At 36.1% G+C, this 16,162-nt stretch overlaps 1 protein-coding gene across 1 annotated transcript in view; it reads right to left on the bottom strand.

Annotated features, from left to right (window-relative positions):
- The window catches only part of LOC135082997 (neuropilin and tolloid-like protein 1), a 291,125-nt gene extending 278,769 nt beyond the window's left edge, over positions 1-12,356 (bottom strand). Inside the window, exon 1 of the mRNA XM_063977758.1 lies at positions 12,067-12,356. The gene's annotated coding sequence lies outside the window, so the exon portion shown is untranslated. The remainder of the gene's footprint in view (positions 1-12,066) is intronic.
- Between the last annotated feature and the right edge of the window lie 3,806 nt (positions 12,357-16,162).

The raw sequence follows: 16,162 nt of genomic DNA on the forward strand, positions 1-16,162 counted from the left end.
ATATTATCTGTCTCTAAGTGTCTATTCACTATCGCCTCAAAAAGTCCCAGATTATAGTGATTATATTTCTTTTCCCGCTGACTGATCTATTTCCGTATTTCCTTAACCTAATTCTATTTCATTTAGTGGCAGCCCTAGTTCTCTCATACCAGGCAATAAATATCAAAGGGAGACATAATTTGTGCCACTTTCGATTCATTACGGCTCAAAATGGCTGAATGGAGCCTTTTTATTCATTACTATTCATTGTTTATGCCAAAGAGTTCCGGTTTTAAGACTTTTTTATTTTTATTGAGCCATCGTCAGTTCGGTTGAGCTGTGTTGGTGACATACTTTACTACTTAATATTAAACTAAGGCCCAGAACAGACGGTGAAACGCAACTGCAACGAAACTGCAACTGCTAGTTACTTTTGAGTTGCATCTAAGTTTCTACCATAGCGTCCGTTGAGAGACCACACATGACGCGACCAGTTTGAAACTTTCAGTTTCAATTTCATTCATCAGAATCATCACAAAGTTGCAGTTTCGTTGCAGTTGCGTTTCACCGTCTGTTCTGGGCCTAAGTGTAAGTAACTTGTTTAGCGATTAAGCCTAACCGCAGACTACAGATTTTTTGTCGGCCAATAGTTGGGTCGGGCTGTTAATCAGTATGGACTTGTATAAAGAGCGCAAACTACACCGATTTGGTATCGGCCAATTCTTCGGACCCAACTATTGGCCAACTAAAAGTAGGTGGTCTGCGTCTAGGCTAAGAGCGAGCGAGTTGGTATACTAGTAATACATTGTCATCAATTCTCTCACTCTTACCGTGGATACAGGATGTCCTAAGAACCCGTTCCCAATGCAATTACGTTCCTGCATTACCTACTGGGCAGGGCACATAGTACGCAGAACTGACGGCCGATGGGGCAGCAAGGTTCTGAAGTGGAGGCCGCGTACCGGAAAACGCAGCGTGGGACGTCCACTCCAAGGTTGACCGACGACATCATAAAGGTAGCAGGAAAGTGCTAGACGCAGACCGCTACCAACCGTGTAACATGGAAAGCATTGGACGTCCTATGGCTGAGATGATGATGATGATGATGATTACCTGTACTGAATCCCGCAAAACTGGACTGTAACAAATGTGCGAGTTTGAAATTCGAATAGTTCGATTTTTGCAGGACACTGCAAACCGAATGCGAAATGAACTGATTCCTGCATCAAACAAAAGGGGTGTCTCCGCTGTGACAAAACCTAATAACCGACTTCAGAAAAGAGGTTTTCGATTCGGTTGCTTTTCTCATGTTATATTCTGAACTTAACAGCTATTTATAGCATTTATACGAGTTAGGCTGGGTAGCACCAACTTACTTTGACTTTAACAAACGTCAAAAATCTGTCAAATTCCATACAAAATACACCGGTTATCGTCAAAGTTACGGTCAAAGTTAGGTGGTGCAACTCAGCCTAAGTCTTCAATGCGCATTAATTGACTATTTCAGTACGTGCGTTTCTATTTCTCCAATTTCTTTTCAAACGGACTGTCAGTGCGAATAAACTCAATGTTAGCAATTGCTCTCGCTAACTTATTTTGACTTAAATGAATCACTCCAATGAAGTCCAGGCTGAAACTCAGTCTACCCGCAGATTTAGACTTTATCTAATTTGCACAAGCTGAAAGAAAACGTCGACCTAGATTTTGTATAATCGACAGCGCATTAGTTAGACTATACATTTTCCTTATACGTCTAAGGCTGGATTGCACCATCTTACTGTGACTTACAAACGTCAAAAATCTGTCAAACTCCATACCAAAAACACCGGTTATCGTTATTGTTACGGTTAAAGTTAGGTGGTGCAACTCAGCCCAAGAATGCCACGGTTTTGACGTACCTACAATCGCCCATTATTAAATGAATTATTATTAAACTCATTTATCTATGCTGCCGCACAATTTATAAACGCAGTAAGTACCACTTACTGCATTTATGATTGTTTTGAATATTCAGAATCCTGACATCGCGATCTATAAGAATCAAAGACCCGTTTTTTTCTATCTATCTTAGAACGGAAGATACATGTTATCATAAACGCAGTAAAGAGCAGATTGTAGGTTTCCTCACATACTATGTTAGCAGTAAGAGCACATAATAACTTAATATTACGTGAATACTCGCGCTTACTTAATTTGCTACACAGTAATAGTGCAGTATGTGCCAATTACATCATTCTTATTATGTTTCTACAATTGTTAAGTTCATCTTGCACATAGTATATGTGCAGTAATTCCACTTAAACACACACTGATATTATGTTTCCATAGGAAAAACAGATGACTTGTACTTAATATTAATGCAGTAATTACAATTATACTGCGTACATACTAAGGATTGTCAGAGTGCTGCCTAGGTGTTAACATGTTATGAACGCAGTGGCTGACTCTTACGTTATTGGAAGAAGTTGAAAACCTGTCCAAATGACAAATCTAGCCGAAGACCCAAGAGCTAGATTGACCCGACACTATACCGAAGATATCCCGGACGTGTCTGTACGAGATTAGAATGACTCTCAAACAGCTGAAAAACAACAAGGCACCGGGCGATGATGGAATCACGGCTGAGCTTCTGAAATCAGGCGGAACGCCGGTACAAAGGGCTCTTTAGAAGCTATTCGATTCCGTCATCCTTGAGGGGAAAACGCCTACGGCATGGCACAGAAGTGTGGTGATACTCTTCTTCAAAAAAGGCAACAAAACCTTGTTGAAGAATTTATTTTATACCCATCTCACTTCTGATTCCGTTTTTGAGAGTCATCATGAATGGTTTCACGCGACATCTAACCTCCCGAACAAATCGGTTTCCGATAAGGCTTTAGTATGATAGACCACATACTTCTCTCTTCAAGCTACAGTCTCTCCAACGGTGCCAAATTTACTATAGATATTTATAATCGTTGAAGGGCTTGTACGAATAGGCCACAATGTCAGTCCGTCTCCGGGATCAGGACTTCAGTTGCAGCGAGGGGTCAGACAGGGAGATGTCATATTTCTAAAATTGTTCACTACCACTCTGGAAGATGTTTTCAAGCTTCTGGACTGGAGCGGATTGGGCATAAATATCATCAGCGAGTACATCACCCATCTTTGATTCGAGGACGATATCGTAGTCATGGCTGAGAACGTGGAGGATCTAAGCTCAATCCTCGATTGCCTCAATAGAGCCTCTCAACAAATGGGTCTTTAATGGACTAGACAAAAATCATGTCAAATGCCGTGCTGTACCCACTCCTCTGAAGGTTGGAGACACTATAAGTTGTCTGATGGCCGCTGCGGCAGGAAAGTTCTTGAGTGGCGACCATGAGCTGGAAGACGCGGCTTGGGCAAGCCTCACACTAGGTGGACCGATGATCTGGTGAAGCTCGCGTCAGGTGCCTGTATGCGAGCGGCACAGGACCGGTCTTTGTGGAAATCCTTGGGGGAGGCCGTTGTCCAGCAGTGGACGTCTTTCGGCTGAAACGAACGACCGAGTCTTTATTTTATTAGATTGGTATATTTAAGATCTAAAAGTGGGTGCCATATCTTAATTTTTGATTTAATAACAAGCGATCTCAGCAATTATTTTGTAATACTTGTTTCATTTACCCCTTGGTCATTAGGGAAAGTTCAACATGAAAGCGTTATTGGTTTATGATAAGCGCAGTATAATTGTATTATTACTGCGCATTTAAAGTTTTGATAAATTATTTTGATTCACACTCCCACTCATAAATGCAGTAAATTGTAAAGATACGGCGCTTATATTACGTTTTAAGAACTAAAATTTAAATCAATCATTTAACACATGTACCGTAAGTAACGAAAACTACTGATAAACGCAGTAAGGAACAATCATACTGCATTCATGGGTAGTAAGTATCGAACGAAAACTTAGTTAATCCATAACATAAACAGTTTTTTAATAATTTTAAATACAAAATATTAATTAAAATACAAAAACCTCATATCAAAATAAACTTTGAGTTTAGCTCTATAAGCCCATATATATTTTTTTACAAATATTTGCGTAACTAATTGTAGACACCACAAAATAAAATTTCAACTTTGATCGCGTTTTTCTCGAAACTGTTCACGTGTTACTTACTGCGTTTATAAATTGTGCGGCAGTATGCAAGTAGGCTTTTAAAAAGCATTTTTACACGTCCCAGTATTAACCCTACCACTGCTTCGGGTCAATAAACGGGCCAGTGCTGAGAAGAAGCAGCGCAAGAAACTTAGTTGTAATTTATTCTGCCTTTACGAGTACGTAGTAAATAACATAATATAAGTTTAAATATGAGACAAATATCACTTAAAATGGCAATAATTAAAACCTTGCAAAATCTTACAAAGTAGTATTATACAAATAATTGTTCTTATTTTAAAGCACACTTACAAATTAGTTTTATAAAAATAATTATTCTGATTTTAAAAGAATTCCAACTGTTTCAATGTCACCCTGTAAACAATATAAAAACATTACTTACCTACTATCTAAGCCGTGTCAAAAACAGTTTCTCTATTTAATATTTCGGTCCAGCCTTTGATTATCATACTATTAAAATAAAGGCCCAAATTATCCGCCTTCCTGGAATTCAGCAAAGCCTGTCTAGAAAATAGACATCGAATTTCATACTTTCGGGTGTAAATTACCATAATTTTGCGAAAATCCTAGGGATGTTATAACCCAAATATTGTCTCTTTATTGTTCAATTCGTTGATTTTCTACCTGAGAGATAATAGGGTTTATGAAGTTTAATACAAACAGGTTTTATTGCCTTTTGGCTCTATATTATCTGTCTCTATTACACAGTACTTAATATGAGTATGTCTGTATGGGTATAGTTATAGTTTTTCAGTAGGAATGTGAGTACGTACCTAGACAAGTTAATATTTAGATCTTCGTATAACTTCCCAAAAAATCTGTCAGTAATTGGATCCAAAAGTTGAATCCAATGTTTTGGAAGGTCTTAATGTTGCCTGAAACTTAACGCCGTAGATCAATTAGTAGGTGAATGAATTTAGGTTCGTTCGTTCGTTTATGCCAAATGACGTCCACAGCTGGACAAAGGCCTCTCCCAAGGTTTATGGAATTTAGGTAGAAAACTAAAAATAACTCTGAATGAAACCTATTCCGAAAATGCAAGCAACTGTATATCTCAAATCCTTTAGTTGTGAACCCTTTAAATTCAACATACAGCCTCACTCGACACCGTCATTCGACACTACAAAAAAACGGACAAAAATTCACCCGACCTCTTTTCACGAAATCCAAACTTTCGCATTTTCGTTAAAACGTAGTCCGAAACTCATTCGAAATTCGAGACACTCTTTTTAAAATAGGTATACAGGGTGAATTTGCAATCAGTGTCCAAATTTTAGGAGCGACTCAGAATCAGTAATTTAATCGATTTACGTAAAGAACTTTTTTTTTCATATTTAATGAAATTCATTGTGGATAAATAATTTACTACGTTCATAGAAAAATGCATACACACAAGTAACTGCAAAGCTTAATAGACATAGTGATGCGTGAAAATAAGCCATAACCCATAAAAATTAATACAATAGGTATGGGCACTTGCGAATTAGATTATCAATATTTGTATTTTGTAAAAAATACCCCGATCAAAAATAATTTATAATTAAGATAAAGTAGTACCTATTGCTAAATTGTTCTATAGAGCTTATTAAAAAATTGGATACTGTTTGCAAAATCACCCTGTATGTATCCGTACACACCTAGTTCCATTTTCAAACTGCTGTACGATTCATCTCCCGCCACAGTTCCATTCACATTCGAATTCCAAATCTTTTTTTCAAAACCGTTCCACGCTCACACTCATTCGGAATTCGAACTGTATTCTTTTTTCAAAATAGTTTCACGGTGCCATAGCTTCACGCGCGGATCCGTTATAATGAAAATTGTTTTCCCGCGATCACTGAGGTTCGGAATTTTGTGGCGCCCCGGGGAATCCCGCTAATTTATGTTTTACAACTTTCCGATATAGGAAAAAAAACAAATTACCAATTCTAAACTTGTTTGGCTGACTTCAGTTGACTTAGGAGACACAGGATATTGGATCGCATAAAAAATAGGCTTTATTTGAATTTTTAATGTAATTTTCTTGATGAGAAAGAAAATTTTGGAAGACGCAATAAATCATAGCTCACACAAAGCCCCTAAATATTTTTTCTTATGCCCGTTTTCACCATCAATCACTAATTTTTAAGTGACCCATATGGTAACAAATTACAGGAATTTTATTGTCATAGGAGTCACTTAAAAATTAGGAAATGATGATGAAAACGGAAATTAGACTTGTAAAATAAGTCCTATCCTATCTGATGTAAGGAGGTCAATAAAACTAAAACTCATAAAACTCATTTATTTTTGCAAATAGGCTTTTAAAAAGCACTTTTACACGTCCCAATATTAAACCCTACCACTGCTTCGGGACAATAAATGGGCCAGTGCTGAGAAGCAGCGCAAGAAACTCAGTCACTATTAGGTATACCTTATTTTTTTATAAAAAAAAATATCCGCCATACCAAATCAACAAACATTCTAAAAAATCTTGAACTAATAAATTCCTTCACTCCATATTATTATGAAAACCGTTTTACCAAGTTTGTTTCAACCTTTTTCTTCTTACAGACCTCTTGAATGTTATTATCATAAACATCTTGTTTAACGTAAACTTTGGAAATAATTGCTTTTAAAATGAGATAGGTACAAAAGAATAAAGTTCATAGCAGACTTATCAACTCGGAAAGGGATCAACACCGTATCGCCATTCGCGAGCTGTCATCGCGTTTCGCGCGCTGTCATCGCCTTTCGCGCGCTGTCAACCGCGCGAGACGGTGCGGATAGTGTGCGTTGCAGTATGGAGTTTCATACAAAGAATACTGACCGCCTCGAGTTGATACGGTTACGATCCCTTTCCGGATTGATAAATGTGCGACGACCTTAAGTCAACCTATCTAAAGTCAAAATTCATGTCTACTTTTTGCTTGTCGCGTAAACATAAACACTTTTAAAAGGTTCTCTGAAGATTGAAATTCAGCTCTGTAGGTTGTTAAGATGAAATCTATACTAATATTATAAAGCTGAAGAGTTTGTTAAGTTGAACGCGCTAATCTCAGGAACTACTGGTCCGACTTAAAAAATGCTTTTGTGTTGGATAGCTCATTTATCGAGGAAGGCTTTAGGCTATAACATCACCCTACAGCCAATAGGGGCGGGGCAGTAAAGGAAAATGTTGCGAAAACGGGAAATATAGTTCAAACTACTTTCACGCGTACTAAGTCGCGGGCACAGCTAGTTTATAAGAAACACTAGCTTTCCGCCCGCGGCTACGCCCGCGTGGAATTTTGTCTGTCACAGAAAAACTTTATCGCGCGCGTTCCTGCTTCAAAAACCGAGATAAAAACTATTCTATGTCCTTTCCCGGAACTCAAACTATCTCTATATCAAATTTCATCAAAATCGGTTCTGTGGTAAGACAGACAGACAGTTACTTTCGCATATTTTATAATATTAGTATGGATAGATATAGAAGTTTAGATATAGTGCCAGCCTTATTTTCCATTGCAATATTATAAATTTTAAAACGTCTTTTCCTCAACTAAGAAGTTCATTCCAAACATTTAATGCGATAAAAATAATATATACCCAAAGCGAAGCTAATATTGGACATGTTCCAGAGAACTTGTAGGCATAGACAAACAAGAATCACAACTCTACTAACTCTATGCTAGAAAGTCGGCAAACTAAAGTTAGTTTAATTAGAAAAAAGTTTCAATAGGCACTTAGATTTGCTGAAAAGTCAATTAGTGTGGTATGTAAGTATATTTAGGTATGAAACTCAAGCCTAGCCATTCAAACACAGGAAATTATGAGAAATTATTGATAAAAAAATCGAGTTCCACCAACTTATTTTAAGAGTAACTATAACAATACATTGCATACGCAACACACACTTGAAGAGCACTGTGTTATTTTTTGTTTTGTGTAAAACTTAAATATTAGTGTCTATCCACTTGATATGGCTGCCACAGAATACCAGCGTTATGCTCTAGGTCTTGACCTAGGGCATAGCACATGCTGAGTGGCTGCCATTTTAGTTCAAATTTAACTACATAAGTAAGTAATTATGTTGTTGTAAGTAGTCTAAGGAGGTTTGGACTAAATAAAAATATATTTCTTTCTTCTTTCTTTCAATAACCGGTTTTTTTTATTTCAGACAGATTTTTGACGTTTGTTAAAGTTAAAGTAAGGTGGTGCAACTCAGCCTCATAAAATTGAATAGATAGATAGATACTAGGTGATAGAACTAACTGTAACAGAGATCAATTCATAATTGTCCAAACCTAGAAACAAATTAATACAAAACATGCATACAGCCGAACATACATAAACTCCTTCTTTTATGAAGTCGGTTAAAAAAATGATATTACAATAGGGTAGTTTCCTAAAAAAAATTTTTTTTCCGTCAGTTTTAATAAAAAACAAATATTGAACACGTATATTTTTAATTGTCAATCAAACAAATAATTACAAAGTTATAGTGCGTTGAAGCTCCGCGCGACGTCACAAAGTGCAGCACTTTTACGCACTCACTGACGGCAAGGGTCTTTTCTTTAGAACTTTGGCACACTTTATCTCTTTACATTTTCATTAGTTTTAAAAGTGAAAAATAGGTGTCGAGTATTTTTTTATAAGCTAACTGACGGACTAATTAAAACTCTTGCTTTTTTACCCAGGAAATGATTGGAATGATGGAACCCAGAATCTCTAAGCCTAGAGAGTTACCATATTGTAAACTACAAAAGCGTTTAGAAAACCTTTATTCGGAGGATTTATACTTATTTAATTTTCAAGCTTGTAAAATCTTGTAAAAGCTTGAAAGAACCAATACTTAATTGCCTTTTTAAGATCAGCTACATCTAATTTCTAATGAAAGCTAGTAAGAACCGTATCGTAGTTTATGACTTAAACTAACTTTTGCCCGCGGCTTCACCCGCGTGAAATTTAGTGTCACAGATCGGCATAAATTATAGCCTATATGTTAATCTGGATTACAAACAATAATACTGTAAAGTTTCAACAAAATCCGTTCAGTACTTTTTGCGTGAAAGAGTAACAAACATCCCAGACATCCAAACTTTCGCATTTGTAATATTAGTAGGATACAATTAGGCCTTTCTAAGATCAGCATTTAATTTCTTCTGTCTGTTAAAGGAACTATTAAAGTCAGCCAGGGTTTAGTTTTGCTGTTGACCTCGTTTCCCTGGCACCCGTTTAGTTAATGGCGGACTGAAATGCGCAAGGAATTTTTATGTAAGAAAAAAAGCCTGAAATTTCAAATTAACAACCCACGACTAAGTGGCCTTTATGGTCGAAATACAAACTGTTAAATGTTGGTAGGTATAGGTATTCTTTATTCGTATTTGGCCTTTTTAAAAGCAATTCCAATATAGCTTGGCTTCTTACCACATAAACCACTAAGGCCCAGTTTTTTGATTCGTAGTTAAAATAACCAATAGTTAAATTTGACAGATGTCAAATGACAAGTGGTTAAATATCAGAAAAAAATGGTTTTCGAACAATGGTTAGCTTGACTTTTAGTACATTTTTAACTATTAGTTTACTTTTTGTTAATATTTTACAATTAGTTATTAACAAAATTTAACAATTAGTTATTTTAACTATGAATCAAAAAACTGGCCCTAAGGCTGAGTTGCACCACCTTATTTTAACCATAACAATAATTTTATTAACTGGTGCTTTTGTGGTGGTGTATGGATTTTGACACATTTTTGACGTTTGTAAAAGTTAAAGTAAGATGGTGCAACTCTGCCTAAGCAATCACTTTTTAAATCTCACCATAATACCAATACTTTTAAGAAGCTTCTTATTTTTCAAGTTATTTTAAAAATTTTGATCGAAAGACGACTCTTAACTCCAGAATCTTTTAATAACTAAGTTTCTTAATTACTTAGGTACTAGCTACCCTGATGAACTTAGTATCTCCAGTTTTTATTTCTCTTAAAACAATTTTTTGTGTTTTCTCGCCATTTGAATCTTTCCTGAACTTTCAATAATATTTCAAGACTAAAATAAGTTAAATGGTACAGCCCTTCTAGAGTTTTAGCAGGAAAAACGAACAGCAATTATTGTTTATTACCAGAAGTTTCACTTGCCATAATAAAAGGTCTGAAAGAAGTCTTTATCAAACAATTTTTATTTATCTACCTTTCTCTGCGCAGTCGGTTAAACTAAATGCTAACAAGGATGTTGTTCTTTAAAACATAAACATGAAAAATGTAGTCAAAGTTTTGGTTCCCACAAACTTTGGACCAGTCTCGGTGGAAAACCCTTCAACTCAAAAGTTATGAATAAATCAGGCCATCCGAAACTTGTAACTCGAAAAACACATTATTTTCTTTTCTAATGGACCAGGTGTGTTAAACAAATCTAAAAGTAGCAATATCAAAGTACAGTCGATGTTTTTCACACATGATGGACTGATGATCATGCCGAAGGCGAAAGCGAGTTTAATTCGGAATACCACAGAGGTAGGGTGGCTATTTTACCTCCAACTGCCGTATCACATCATTGTTGTTATGGTGGCAGACTTAGAAAAGATGGTGGTTGCTAGCTAGGCAGACTTGGAAAAAGCCAGGTAGTGGTAACCAACCAAACCGAACAAATAGCTCATAGGTAGTACTTATCAGATTGCAAATGGCACATTTTTATAACAAATTATGCATCAAATCGTATTTAAATTTTGTAACGAAAATATGCTGGCGACTACTTCAGACATAAATTCTGTTTGTTACGGGAAAAATCAGAAAACCACGAATTCCATTCGAAAAGTACTAAATCATAAAAGTTGTGTAGATAAATGGTTTTTGTGGGTAAACCATACATCAATCATAAACGTTCATACATTCACAGTGGAATAGCTTACTTTTCCTGGTACAGATTAATACTCTTTATTTATGTGAATGCAAAAATAAAATGGTTCCTCTATGTATCGCTTTAATGTCTGTAAAGATAGTTTAGTACCAAATAACAGGTTTTTCACGTTTTCACAAAGATTTCAGGGACAATTTTTCTCTTACTTATCTGTTATTTAATTGACTGAAAGATTGAATCCAAATCTTTTTTCTAAAATTTTCATCTTTTCGTTACACTGGTAATATTTTTATCCATTTGTATTAATATGATGAGGTATCACTTATGATTACGTTTTATTTTTATGTATCTGATTAATTTTCTGTGGGCTCAAAAATTTCTCATCGGTTTTGTGTGGGTCTACTTACTTATTAATTCACAAGACAATTTTAATGAAGTAGTTAATTAACTTTTTAAAAAAATAAAACCGACTTCAAATGCGTGAACACAAAAAAAAACTAAAAATTGAAAATATTGCGTATAAAAAAGTTCATCCCCAATTTTCCACCCTTGGGGGTGAAATATTTTCTTCAAATTCGCATGAAACCACCCTTTTGATAATACCTATTCAACAAAAAAATAATCGTTCAAATTGATTTATAATCGGCGGAGATATTGCGTATAAAAAAGTTCATCCCCAATTTTCTACCCTTGGGGATTGTTTTTTCTATTATTAAATTTAAATGGGACCACCCTTGAGGTATTACCTATACACAGAAAAAAGATTTGTTCAAATCGGTTCATAATTGGCGGAGTTATCGCGTAACAAACATAGAAAAAAAAAAAAAAAAACATACGGGTCGAATTGAGAACCTCCTCCTTTTTTGAAGTCGGTTGAAAACTCCACAAATATCTCAATTTACTCCAATCCGTTCTAGAACGTTACGGAAAATCCAAATGTTTGTAACTACAGTCACACTCAAAAATACAAAGTCTAAAGTATTTATACTCCAAACCGCAACGTGACTCAGACTTCCACTAAATTCTTAATCTCGACTCCGCCGCTGCGATATTAAAAGCAAAATTAAACCATAAAAATACCACAAATTATGCTAATTAAAAATAAGATATGAAAAAGAAATTACCGTCAGATCCTCAATATCCAATTAATCAGCTCTGTCGTAACTGGGACAGTCCGGTTTAACGTCCTCGACTAAAATATTCAGTTTATTTTAATCCTCATATTCTGGCAAGCACCACAATGTCACAATTTTGCCCACTTTCAGCATCAACAAACCTATTTACACAAGCACTGTGCCAACGCCGCGGGAAATTAAAAAGTTAAGGTTCCAAAAAAAATAAAAACGTCACTTTTCGAATTTCGACTCTCGAACACGTGTTGCGGAGAGCGCGCGCGAAACGACCGCCTCTGTGGTTATTTGGGCGCATACTGAAGCTGGATGAATCGCGACTGAAAAAGTGTACGTTTTTAGTGCAGGAGCGAGAGGTGGGTACTGTTGTCCCTGTCTGATATAGGCAAAGGAAAATTCAGAATGCAGTCTGCCACAGACACTACTGAATGGGAATGCAGCGAAAAATTCTTTATGCTCTGTGCGCAACGTGAAACGTGATGTATCAAGAGATATGGGGGTTGTATAATCGCATTATTTTTATGGGTTTGCTCTGAGCGAGATTATTATGATGCCATGCACCAATAATTCTAAAGCACAACTTTTTGTTATTAACACACTTCGTTAATTTTAAATTATGATTTAGGTAATTGTTTTCTTTGTAATTTAAAACAGTCAATTGAGTTGGTAAAATAGTGATGATTTCATTTACCATCAGGTGATCCGTCTGCTCGTTTGCCTCCTATCACATAAAAAAAAATCGGCTAGTATTGTCCTACAAAATCTATGGTTATAAATAACTTGAAAACATCGAACTGCCTAAGGCGGGAATTGAACCCACCCTTCCGCTTGCCGGGCGACTGCTCTTCCAACTGAGCTACTGGTTCAATTTCGTCCTTAGGCAGTTCGATTTCTTCAAGTTATTTATATTTTCAAACTAGCTTTCCGCCCGCGGCTTCGCCAGCGTGGAATTTTGTCTGTCACAGAAAAACAATATCGCGCGCGTATTTGCTCACCGTTTAGACCTACCCTGGACTACGACAAACATTTTAAAACCAAAATCAGATCAATCGGCCCAGCCGTTCTCGAGTTTTAATCAGACTAACGAACATCAATTCATTTTTATTTATATAAATTAGTTTGAGATGCAACTCTTAACGCTAAAAATTAAATAAAAATCTATGGTCGTGAAAGTTTTAAAAGTACGTCAATTGATTAGTGGTGTCAATTACCCTACAAACCCAATTTTCTTTTAATTACGTAGGCACAGATTACAATATCCTAAACCTAACTAACTTTGCATACAAATTAGATATCAAATCAAATCTCGTAGTGTAAAATTGTAAGCTCTTAATATTTAGGTCTAAAGCTGCTTTCGGAGGAAATTACACTTAGCCAAAAGATAAATTTGTCCGACCTTTATTTGACGGCTGGCCGAGTGGTTTGCGGTACGGTTAGCATTGAGGTTAGTTGCGGGTTCGACTCCCACAAAGGGTAAGTAAATGTTATGCAGCTTTGAACTTATGGCAGGTATGACACAGCTGTCATTATAAAGTACTGCAGTCAGTAACCTTTACGTTTAGTTTAAGACCATTTATTTTAAAAGTTTGTCACGGTGCTTTTTAAGATTACATTTTTTTATGCATAACAAGGCAGGTATTTGACCACAATCGCACCTGGTGTTAAATGGGATGCAGTCTAGGATGGTACATACATAATCTGCCCTGTAAGTGCCTATTCTCTCTCGCCTGAAAAGGCCCGGATTATAGTCTTCAGGAAAGACAGCAGCAGGCAGTAAATTCCAGTCCCTAGCTGTTCGCATTATTATGAAAGAGTCATCCTGGTTAACATCTTAGGTTAAGTACAAAAGAATGAATCCGTTACTTTGATTCAATCTAAAGAATCCGTTAAGGGTAAACAAATGATGCATTTTTCTGATAAAATATTTAAATGCTTGAATAAAATACTGACTGCAATTTACAGTCACTTTGTGCAAATGTTTAGTATTGAATTTTGCTGTTTGTGTGTCGCATTTAAAACTTACTCAAGGAACATTACAAATATTTAGTTAGCACAAATATTTATTTGCAAATATTTATAGTTAGCTGTCTATTAGTATAAATTTACCCCACTAAGGGCTGATTTTTCAATAGTCGGATAACATTTTACTGAAGAATAAGTTTGGCACATTGACAGTTTTAGTATGGGAAATATGTCAAAATGACAGGTTATTTTTTTACTCTTTATTGCACACCACAACACGAACAAGAAAAAATAAAACACACGGACAAGTACAAATTTGGTACAAATAGGCGGTCTTATCGCTATGAAGCGATCTATTCCAGACAACCATTGGCATGGTTATTTCTTCAGTTAAAAGTTATCCGACGATTGAAAAATCAGCCATAAGTGGGCTATCTCTGCATAAACTGTACCAACAATATTTACAAAACGCGTGGTGGGTTCGTTATTTTAAAAGTATTATTTTGCAAAACAACTTTGCAAAACATTCGTACATTTGTGTGTACCTACACATCTTGACATACATCTGTCACCAGCTTTACAATTTAATATCGATTTTCCAAAGCATTCTTGATCTTTGTAATTTACTTTAAAATGCAAACAAATAATTATCAAACTCGGGACAGTAATCACGCAAGTTGGGTCTAACAGTCTCCTATATCAAACGATTGTTCGGTTGTTTTAGCTCAATACTTGCAAACTTGGAAAGGAAAGTTTAGTTCATTATTTAAGTTACCTTGGCCACAGCGTAGGGGAGTGACAGTAATATAACTCTTTACAATTGCAATCTATCTATCTATCTATATATATAAAAGAAAGTCGTGTTAGTTACACCACTTATAACTCAAGAACGGCTGAACCGATTTAGCTGAAAATTGTCAGGGAGGTAGTTTAGAGCCAGGAGAAGGACATAGGATACTTTTTATCCCGTTCGAAATTAAAAAAAAAGTCTGCTTATTTATTGCCATTAAGGCGGAACAAAGTTCGCCGGGTCAGCTAGTTAGGTATAATAATAATACCCCCGGATTCTTGAATGGACTTGAAGACTCATATCTCTCTTCCTGAAATCCCAAGTTAAATTAATAAGAAAGAAACATTTATTACGATGAACATCACTTAGTTCAGGACAAAGATGGTGTACGGAAAAAAGAGACAGAATTAATAGCACATAAATATTACAAGGAAAAACAAAGTGAACTGAGCAGTGCTATCCTGTCGCAACAGCGATGCCCATCGCAATGGGACACCACTCAGCACATGCCATGGCCCACGGTGGGGAAGGCCACGACGCTGATAAATAGATCCAATCGCTAGCTTTTACTTATTGCGATACACCTAATGAGAGTAGACGATGATAGCGAGTGACATCATCTTATTCTTACTCTCAAGTGATGCTAACTGAAAACTGAAAATATGATAGAGGAACTATTCTAAAGATTGGGGCGTCCTGCCAAAATCGGGACGTCTGGCAACGCTACTCACCAGATACCTGAACTAGCGAAAATAACGTTGCCTTATTTATGGATATTTGACATCTTTTGTCCTTCCGGTACCCTCACAACCAGCACATCTGGTGATCTCCTCATCACCACAGTTACATTTTACATTAAACTATATTTCTGTCCCAATCTAAATAATTACAAAAAGTTTATTTCTTGGGCGTCTTAACTTTAGTAAAGAAATCACTTAGCAGACAATAATTAATGAATCTACTACTTAACCTGCGTTATAGCCCAGCATTATTCGAAAGGATTATTTCACTGTGAAATCGAAGAGTTACAAATGTACAAGTAAACTAACGCTGCACGATTGTGTTGTTTGTGTTAAAGCTATAAGGTTTATATTCGTACGAACAGGCTTTATAGACGTCGGTTACGAGGAACGTGATACCTAAATCACAGTTAATGTGGTATCGATTGTGATTTTAGCTTAAACACCTGCGAGGTCGATTGGGTTACATGTAAAGATTTTTCTTGATAGCTCCCAATTCAATGAAAATATACGAATATTTTGTTGTAAGGGTCGAATCTAGGAACGATGAACGATGATCATAAAATAATGTGAGTTGGTCAGATCCGTTATCGTTTAA

Source organism: Ostrinia nubilalis, chromosome 22, assembly GCF_963855985.1.
Source record: "Ostrinia nubilalis chromosome 22, ilOstNubi1.1, whole genome shotgun sequence".
NCBI classification, from domain to species: Eukaryota; Metazoa; Arthropoda; class Insecta; order Lepidoptera; family Crambidae; genus Ostrinia; species Ostrinia nubilalis.